The sequence below is a fragment of the Bactrocera tryoni genome, unplaced genomic scaffold (assembly GCF_016617805.1).
Source record: "Bactrocera tryoni isolate S06 unplaced genomic scaffold, CSIRO_BtryS06_freeze2 scaffold_42, whole genome shotgun sequence".
NCBI lineage: Eukaryota > Metazoa > Arthropoda > Insecta > Diptera > Tephritidae > Bactrocera > Bactrocera tryoni.
In genome coordinates this window covers 28,001-38,389 of record NW_024396121.1, presented here as the reverse complement: position 1 = coordinate 38,389, position 10,389 = coordinate 28,001, and the positions used below count along the sequence as shown (strand labels likewise).

At 36.4% G+C, this 10,389-nt stretch overlaps 1 pseudogene; it reads left to right on the top strand.

Annotated features, from left to right (window-relative positions):
- Positions 1 to 5,074: 5,074 nt before the first annotated feature.
- On the top strand, positions 5,075 to 5,538 carry LOC120781166 (annotated as a pseudogene).
- Positions 5,539 to 10,389: the final 4,851 nt, after the last annotated feature.

Here is a 10,389-nt window from a genome sequence, read left to right as displayed (position 1 = left end):
TTATCTTTACAAATAAATCCTCCATTTATATTTTTATAAGAAATTAATAAATTAATTTATTCAGTATTCTTTTATATGAATGTACATAATAAACATAAATAGGAATAACTTAAAAATATCTTCTTAACTTAAACATAAGTATATTTGTTTAATTTTTTTTAAAACAGCTTCCGACAACTTTAAAAAGCACTAGCCATATTGTTTAAGGACTCCGCAACATTTTGGAAGCATTGTTGCAATGTCTCCCTAAATTTTGCCACTTCTTCGCTCCTCCTCTTCATCGTAGCCATCATGTCAGCAAACATTTCCTGTGAAGTCTGCCTTCGAGAACGTGAAGTTTATGGCATCTCGCTTACTGATGGACTCTGCGGATCTATATTGATTATAATGTCGTTCTAAACTTAAAAAGAAAATATCATTCCATTTTATTTACTAATAAAAAATATGTTTATAAACATATTATACGCAAAGATTTTATATAATCATACCTCTACTCCAATAGTTGGGACATCAGGCAGTCCATCAACCACGGTCCTCCCTAGTGTTTCCATCGCCCGCTCTTCTAACTCGGAGGTTTGAATTTCATGCATTGGTCCTTCACCTGTTAATATCTTACTTACTTTCGCCTTTCTTGCCCTTGAGTGAATCTGGCTTTTCCACTGATTCAAACACAAACATACTTATATAAATATATACATATGTGTATATGTATGTATATGTAAAGATTTATCTCCTTGCATTTGGTAGGCGAACGTGATGGACCTTTCAAAGCGTTTAGCTGCTGAGCAAGCTCTATCCACAGCTCTTCCAACCTTTTGGGTCGCGTGGGATCGTTTTTGTGGAGCTTCATTTCAGGATGAAGCTTTAGAAATGAAAATTAACATTCAATTTGCTCTTTTGTTGTGCGCAATGATTCTGGAAATGTAACAGTTAATTATATACAAGTAAAAGAATATAACAGCAAATTTAATTTAACGTTTACTTACTTTTGTTTTCCATTTTGAATGTATTGACAATTCACTTATAGAGATCATCACAGATAATAATCGATTGTTGGTGTTTGGTAAAGTAAAAAAAAAAATCAATTTCACATAAATTTTAGCTCTATCGTATTTCAAATACAACATTTTATTTTTATTTTTATTGGTAATTAATCTTTTTTACTGCGTTAAAGATAATTTAATATTTGTTATCGACAGTATTTTTTCATTCAGGTTTTATATACATACATCTCTAAATAATCAAATGTGACAGATGGTCAGACCTGTTCGTTTTCAGTTGAGAGACTCGCAAATTTTTAGTGACTGTTACTTACAGAATAGCAAAATCGTCTCAAGTCTCAAAAATTGTCTCTAACTTAAAATCTCAAATTTAGAGACTTAAGACTGTCTCACATTACAGAATCGCACGGTTATTTTTATCAAAACTAAGATTGCTAAATAAAGAAAGAGGAATTATAGCGAAAAAGAGAAATGTCAGCGAATGGCTCATATTTGCTTATTATAATATGGCAGCGCTCCATTTCCTCATAATTATTCAGCCCTATTCTCATGCCCTCACAAAAGTCACCAACCTCACTACAGTGATGTTTCTCACTATAGTGACGTGTGAAAGCAGCCATCATAATAGAAAACATCTGTGTTTGTTTTGTTTTAAATCAATATTTTACATTTTTTAAAAAATTGAGAATTGAGTGTTATAATTAGCATGGAGGAGCTATTATTTGTATATGCGGCAATTGTTGAGGAGGAGGAATCGGGCGGTAGGAGGAAAGTGTTAAAGGGTTTGCGAGACAAAAGCGATCCTTTTAGTATGCAGGACACAACATTTATTAATACATTTCGATTCCCAAAATCGCTACGTAAATTACTTATGTATAACGAACTCTGAACTTTATTTCGAAATTAATTGTGGATGTTAAGGGCAGTGAAATTTATTTCCCTTCAAGCGCGCAGGATGTTTCAGATACAAAGAAGGGGTAAGATAAATAAATATAAATAAATAAATTAATTTTTTCTTAAAGATTTTACACGAAATTTGGGATCAAGGGCACAATCGGCACAATCGATTGTACCCATATTGGAATTGTTTCACCTTCAAGCACAGACGCCACTACTCCTCTTTCACTTTTCATGAACCGGAAAGGATTTTACAGCCTTAATGTAGAAGCAGTACGTAATGTTCTATATTATACAAACTATTTACCAATCTTTCTATTAATACATATGTATATATTTGCATTTTTGGCAGGTTTGTGATCATCGACTTCTGTTCACCGTTGTCAACGCGAGATTTCCCGGGTCTTGAAATGATTCTGGTATTTGGACCACATCCCCAACACGTATGCACCTCACAAATACCTATAACACGCAAAGTGATTCGTGGTTGTTAGGTGACTAAGGACATCCATTGGAGCCATGGCTGTTAACGCCAGTCGCTGAACCTTCAAATGCAAGGGAAGTGCGTTACAATAAGTTGCACGCCAAAGCACGTAATACCATTGAGAGAGTCTTTGGTGTTTTGGAGTCACGAATCCGGTGCCTCTCAAAACACCGCATTCTCCATTACAGACCTGAAAAAGCGTCGTTGATTATTTACGCGTGTACAATTCTTCACAAAATTTTACTGAAGCATGGTGTGGCTGCAGACCTTGGCTTCGAAGAAGTTTTAGAAGAATCACAAGACACCGAAATTCAGTGAGGTAAACAAATTAATATACATAAAATCATGAGAACCGAAATATCCTTGGAAACCAGGAAAATCATTATTGATTTAAAGAAAAATGGGAAATCTTTGCGACAAATTTCTAAAATTGTTGGAAGACATCCCACATCTATAAAAAAAAATTGTGGATAAATTTAAAAACCATAAGCAATTAGAAAATTTTAACCGATCAGGCCGACCAAAACGGCTGAATGAAAGGGAAGTAAAGCAAATAATCTCTACAGTTAAACAGAAACCTGGTAGTAGTGCCGTATAGATTGCGAAAGACATCACAACGGAATCCGAAAAGACCGTAAGTGCCAACACAATTAGAAGAATTTTGCATAAAAATGGGTTTCATGGTCGCCGACCGCGAAAGAAGCCATTTATTTCAAAAGTTAACAAAGCCAAACGATTAAATTATGCCCAAAAATACAAAAACAAAGATTTTTCTGGAGCTCTGTCCTTTTTACTGACGAAAGTAAATTTGAGATTTTTGGTTCTGAAAAGCACAGAAAAGTCTGGCGAAAAAGGAATGCAGAATACAATGAACCAAATCTACAAACTACGGTAAAACATGGTGGAGGCCCGGTAATGGTCTGGGGATGTTTTGCCGCTTCCGGAGTTGGTGAACTTGCTTTTATTGAATCTACAATGAATGCGTATTGCTGGAGGAGTGGAGAAAAATACCAGTGGAGTACACAAAAAAGGTGATAGAGTCGATGCCACGAAGACTAGAAGAAGTAATTAAGGCTAAAGGAGGCCAAACCAAAAACTTATTTCCATAAAAATATACATTTATTCTTTTATTTTAATTTTAAACAAAAGTGTTGACTCACTTTTGACGCGTAAAATATGACATTTTTTGGTTTAAGTGTGTTTAGAAAATCACACCGTTTATTTGTTGTTGTGTTTTTGCTCTTGTTCTTTTAATATTGAATAAACCTTTATGCTTGTATAATTAGAATTGATGTGTTTTTTAATTTGAGCTTGTAATTATACGAAAAAGATACTTTCCACAGGTGTTGACTCACTTTTGACGCTCATAGTATGTTTAAATAATTCATTTTATTTTATTTTATTTATTAAATAATTCATTTTGTGCTTTTGTCATTTGGGTCAGCGCCCCTGTCATCTGCACATTTTGCTCTACAATTTTCCTTTGTAGAGCAATGGCCTCCTCCTTTCGCTTTTCCCGATCCTCCATTTTCTTTAGCTCTGTCCCAAGCATCTTCGCTGCAGTCAATTTTTCAGGAGGGATGTAAGAAGGAGATGGCATAGGAGAAGATAAGATGGAAGGAGATAAGGAAGAAGATGGAGGTGATGGTGAGGAAGAAAAATGAGGTGATGGCGAGGAAGAAAAATTTAAATTCAGAGCAGGAGAAGCTGGAGCAGGAGATGTGACTGCTGGCGAGGGTGCTGGAGCAGGCGATGCGACTGTTGTTGTTGGCGCTGGAGCAGGCGATGTGACTGTTGGTGTTGGCGCTGGAGCAGGCGATGTGACTGTATTTAAATACAACGGCAAAACCTGTAAGTATGAAACGGACCAATTATTACCTCATATATAGTCCGACAAATATTAAATTAAAATATTAGCTGGTGACCCAAAGTCGCAACACCCGGCAATCCATCCACCGCTGCTGCTCCAAAAGTTGAAATTGCTTGCTCCTCGAATTCGCTCATTCCATTTATCGGAGGGCCTCCACCAGTCGCTTGCGCATGTGCCTTCAGTTTGCGCGCTCGCGATCGCAACTGATGTTTCCAATGCATCACTGACTATGGAAACATATTTTAGTAATGTGAAACATACACAAGCATTTATGAACTTACCTCCCTCCACTTGGCTGCCGACCGAGTTGGACCTCTTAAGGCATTTAAATTATCTGCTAACTACGACCAAAGTATTTGCAGCCCTTGAGGGTTGGTCGGAGTTAGCTTCCCCCCTTGCAACTCAGGATGCTGCTTGGAAAACATTATGTAATGTTGCAGCTGCTCCTGAGTTGTCCTTTCCGTTTTTGTACGCCTAGGAATATATGAAATTATTCGGCCCTGTCGTAGAATCCGATTTTCTCGGTATCGCATTTCAATCCGACAGTTTTTTTCGAAAGGTGTCGCACAATCCGATCTTATCGATTTTCATGTTCGAAACGCATTTTTATAGGTTTAAGGTGTCGCGAATTCCGGGTTTGTAGGTTTTCTTATCGGGAACAAAACGGTCAGACCATCGCTAACGTTTTTATTTTATGTGCCATATTTACACGCTACTATTTCTTATAAAATGTAAGTACATACATATATTTTGTCCAAAGTGTAAAATGTAATTGACATTTGAATATTAACATACCATTGATACTATTTCAAGATTTCCAGGGGAAAACATAAAAATAGAGGACAAAATGATGTACTGTTGCAGTTTATGGAGAAGTATCCCGACATCGCCAGAGGGTTTACCAAACGAGAAAAGGCGCTTGTGGACTCCCTTTGGCAACAATTAGCAGAGTCGCTTAACAGCGCAGGCCCGCCAATAAAGGATGTGAACGGTTGGAAGAAGGTAATCAACAATGCTTTCATACTCATGCTGGTGGAAATCCTATTCCATTTTCTAATTCTTTTCTCCTATTTTTAGATATGGACGGACTGGAAAAGCGAAGTGAAAAAGAAGTTGGCGCAGAATAAAATCGAAGCCCGAGCCACTGGTGGAGGACCATTTTCTAAGTGTATACTTAGAACCAAACGGAGGAAACCATTGTACGCATTTGTGGAATGGCTCAGAGTGTTGGAGGGGTTTCGGAACTATCATTTGGTCTCGAGGAAGAATATTTAATATCAAGCGATGTGATAAAACTTCACAATTTTCCTCGTAAACTTCTGTGGAAACGGTGATAGTTTCTATATTGGGGCATTCAATGTTATAGCACCGACAGATGTTGTGCAGTGCGCAACAAACATTGACAATTTTAACCACCTTTTGTGGGTTATATTGCAATGTACCTTGTAAGCATCGAAAGCGACTTTTTAAAAGGCCTCTCGTTCTTTTTGTTTACAAATAAGCGTAAATTTAATTTAATACATCAATGGAACAGCTGATTCGAATATCGGGTTTGCTCATGTTCGAAAAAAGCTTATTCCGATAGAATTTCGCGACACCAAATGAAACCGATATCGGTTTTCATTTCCGGCAAAAACCAATTCCAAGTCGGATTCTACGACAGGGCTGATTGTATATATATATATGTGTATGTATTTAAAATTTGCAAAATTACTTACATATGCTGATTATCCATTGTTGTATACTTTTTTGTTTGCTTATTTTTCTTAAAAAGGCTGTTTGACAGCTAAAAGCTTTTTACCTCACGTGGTGACTTTTTTAAGCTTTTTTCCTATGAGGTTTGAGCAAGAATAGCCTCACAAAATATGCCTCACAAGAAATCTCTCAAATGTTTCCTCTCAACTCAGTTGAGAGTTTTTTTCAGAATAGGGCTGATTAGCACATAAATGATCCTCACTAATTTTTAAAATGTACATTTCTTACTTATAAGACCTGCAGCAAGCGTATATTGTGAATTTGTTTAAATGTTTACAGTTTAATTAAATGAATTTGAAGTGAAACATGTGCATAAAATGTGTTAAATGTAGTGATATAGCTAGTTGAAATGTTTGAATTTTAGGAATTTTCGAACTTTAATGTCGAATATCTCGTACACTAAGCGTTTGCGGTAAAAAATATCTTTTAATCAGAAGGACTTCCTCTTTCCAACGGTACCTTCAGATCGCGGCGCCAAAGAAATCGAAATTGTGCCCGACAACGCGATGGAAGTTAGAGAAAAACTGTTAGTTTTTTCTCTCTCAAGTTTCAAATTGTATTAAAGTCGGAGACGGCCGAATTTTCACGATTTGTCGATGTTATCCAGTCTGCCTTAAAAATATCGCCACAAAGCAAAAACCGAAGAAATAAAAGCCAAATATCCTGCAAGTGTACAGCAATCACCCAAAATTCAAAGCAGAGCATAAATTGCATGCATAACTATGTCATGCGGACAGTGCCGTAAATTTGCTGTATTAGTCGCAATTTTTTGTGAGCTGTCAAGAAAATGGCTTTCAAGGCAATTATAATTGGCACATTGACCATAGATGCTACTGCTAATAATACACAATACTTCGCAAATTTTGTAAATCAAAGCCGCAGCCAAATTTTTAGATTTTTAAAACTTTATATTAAACAAGTAAGAAACATTCATTATTTGGTGAAAGGATGTAATGATTGCAATCATGTTTGGTTTCTTATTAAATTATAATATAGATCATAGACTCACTTAGCCTCCTTACTACATATATGTATCTTATTATCCGAGATTTTAGATCTTAGAACACTGTCGAAACCAATTCCATTTATATTCAGCCCTTAACCACATCATGAAATATCAGAGAAGATATTGCCCCAATTAAGGCTTTTTGACACAAGAAACATTATAACACAACAAAAATTATGTAAAATTTAATGGCGATTTAGGTTTTAAAAATGGCGTCTTCTAAATTTACATCTGCGCAAAAGTGTTGCCTGTCAGGAGTAAGAAATCTTATTAGAAGTGAATTCAATATAAATTAAGAACAAGAAAAAACGTTAACTTCGGATGCACCGAAGCTAAATACCCTTCACAGGTGCATTTATGTTAGTAACTATGTGTTCAGTTTGTATGGCAGCTATATGCTATAGTGAGTCGATCTGAACAATTTCTTCGGAAACTACATTGTTGCCTTAGAAAATAATCTATACCAAATTTCGTGAATATATCTTGTTAAATGTAAAAGTTTTCCATATACATAAGAACTTGATTCCGATCGTTCAGTTCGTATGGCAGCTATATTTTATAGTGGTTCGATATCGGCAGTTCCGACAAATGAGCAGCTGCTTGAAGAGAAAATGACGTTTGAAAAATTTCAAAGCGATATCTTAAAAACTGAGGGACTAGTTCGTATATATACAGACAGACGGACAGACAGACGGACATGGCTAAATCGACTCAGCTCGACATACTGATCATTTACATATATACACATATGTATACTTTATAGGGTCTCCCACCCTTCCTTCTGGGTGTTACTAATCCTGCTCAGGTATAATTAGTACCACAAACAGATTTAAGTGTATATTTTTAATTGTAAACAGAAAGATAGCGGTAAATTTCAGCGCATAGACGCCACATGACAAAGTGACAGTTGTCTTCACTAATTTGCTGAAATCGGTCGAAATAAAGGCGTGATCAACAAAATTTGCATTTGTTTGCATAAAAAAGTGTTTTGCACCGAGTTCAAAGTGTTTTCCACGATATTTCCTTACAGTTTGTGCATTCGAATTGCTGAATGTACTAATCAGCGTCTGACAGCTATGAATCATCGGGCTCAGTCAAAGCGAAATTTAACCGATGCTAATGAAATTTTGGTATTTCTGGGCGTTTCATTGATTATGCATTATAATAAGTTGCCATCTCTGAAGGACTATTGGAGCAAAAATCCATCGATGGGAAATTCAGTTATGAAAAGGTGTTTATCACGAGATCGCTATTTATTATTGTCATCGAAGTTATATTTCAATGACTGCAGTAAGCCCGCCGACAGTTACAGAGATTATTATATCTCCGATGTTGTGCAATGTCTGAAACAAACATTTGCAGCTGCTCGAAGTGAAAGTTCATTTCAGTCTATTGACGAGTGCATGGTAAAATTCAAAGGTAGATCAAGTATGAAGCAGTATATGCCAATGAAACCAATAAAGCGCGGAATCAAAATTTGGATGCGATGTGACTCAAAGACAGGATACGCTTACGATCTTAATCTTTATACTGGTAAGGAAGCAAACGCTGTACAGTCTGTACCTACCACTCTTGGAGTAAAAGTCGTTTTGAAATTGGTTTCTTCAATTCGTGAGAAGTAAGGTGTTTAGCCTTTGACCGCTTTTTACCTCAATTAAACTGTTAGAAACTATCCCATATCCCGCACTTGGGACATACATGCAAAACAGAAAGAATACACCTAAATTTGTCGGAAAGTTGGCAAGAGGAGAAAGTCAGCTTCAAATCACCTCTGGTGGCATTTTGGCAGCCCGATGGATGGAATCAAAAGAAGTCCTCTTAGCTTCGAATTGTCATGAGCCATCGCCTGTAGACGTTGAGAGGAAGCAAAAAGACGGATCGAAGAAGAAAATTAAATGCCCGAAATGTATCAGTAACTATAACAAAATTATGGGTGGGGTCGACTTGGCCGACCAAAAGACAACCGTTTATGATTTCAATCGCAAATCTCAAAAGTGGTGGAAAAAGGTTTTTTTCAAGCTACTAATGGTTAGCGTCACAAATTCATGGAATGTTTATACTGAACATAAGAAGCAAAAGTTATCACTAAAAGACTTTCTTGTGCCCCTTGCTGAAGCAATGATTTTCGAAGGAAATAAAAGTAGTGAGACGATGCCTCGTCGACAGGGAGGAAGAACTCCTAAACGCACAAAAACTGATAGCCTTAACGTTGGATATCACTTGCTAGTGGAGCAGGAGAAGCGTTGCCGCTGCGTCCGCTGCACTTCACTTGGAATCGAAAAGCGAACTAAAATGATCTGTTCTGGCTGTAACAACGCGTTGTGCTACAAATGTTTTGGACCCTTCCACAAATTAAATTAATAGTTACATCACATTATATTAAAATTATCTTAATAATAACTCAAATAAATATGAAATTTCATTACAATATAGCTATTTTTCTAAGATTTTATTTATTTCTCAAATTTACAATGGTCGTCAAAAACTCTTATTGGGATTTTATATCCCACAGTAAATGTTTATTGGGATAATATGTCCCAGGATAAAAGTACGATTTTAGGATTTCTGAGTATGCAGGACATAATTTTTTAGCCCAATCTTTCAGTATGAGCAGAAATTTTTGTTGAGACTATTTCCGGTTTTCAAATAAAACTCCGTCCCGAAAGGGTTAAGGTGCTCGTTTGCAAGATTTACTTACGCTTATCTCACAAAATTTTACCTTACAATTATAAAGTGATGTAACTCATTCAGCTGGGGAACACAAACCATCTTCTTTGACCATGCTCTTAAAGTAAAGTAAAGTTCGAAATTCCACTTTTATTACAAATATTTAATTTTCCACTTTTGACTTTGTGTAACATTTATTACACTCCCATACCTAAATATGTGTACATATGTATATATATGCTATATGTTTTCGTCCAAATCGATCACTCTATTAGATATGTTTGCATAAACGTTGCCTTGTTTACACGGTTAAAAGCGCCCATACACGAGCACACAAGTGCGTTCGATCGGTATGTGTGCGCTTGCGGTTTATCGTGTATGGGCTTGTTCGCGTACCGATCCATGTTCGCGAAAATGTTTGATTTTTTACGATCGGTGCGCGAACATGTTTATCGTGTATGGCGTTGTCGGCGCACAAAATCTCATTTCTCTCGTGTCGCCGAACAGTGAAGATCGCGGATAATGCCAAGAGTTAATGGGAGAGCCTGCTTTCGAGGCTGCAAAAAATCGATTTTTTTAAGGATTTTTTTGGGAGGGAAAGAAATAATTGATTCAAGCGAAATTTCTAGGCTTTATAGTTCTATATTTGAACATCTTTCACAAATTTTTTGGATACGAAATCTTTGATATTCTGCCTTTGGGAAGCAAT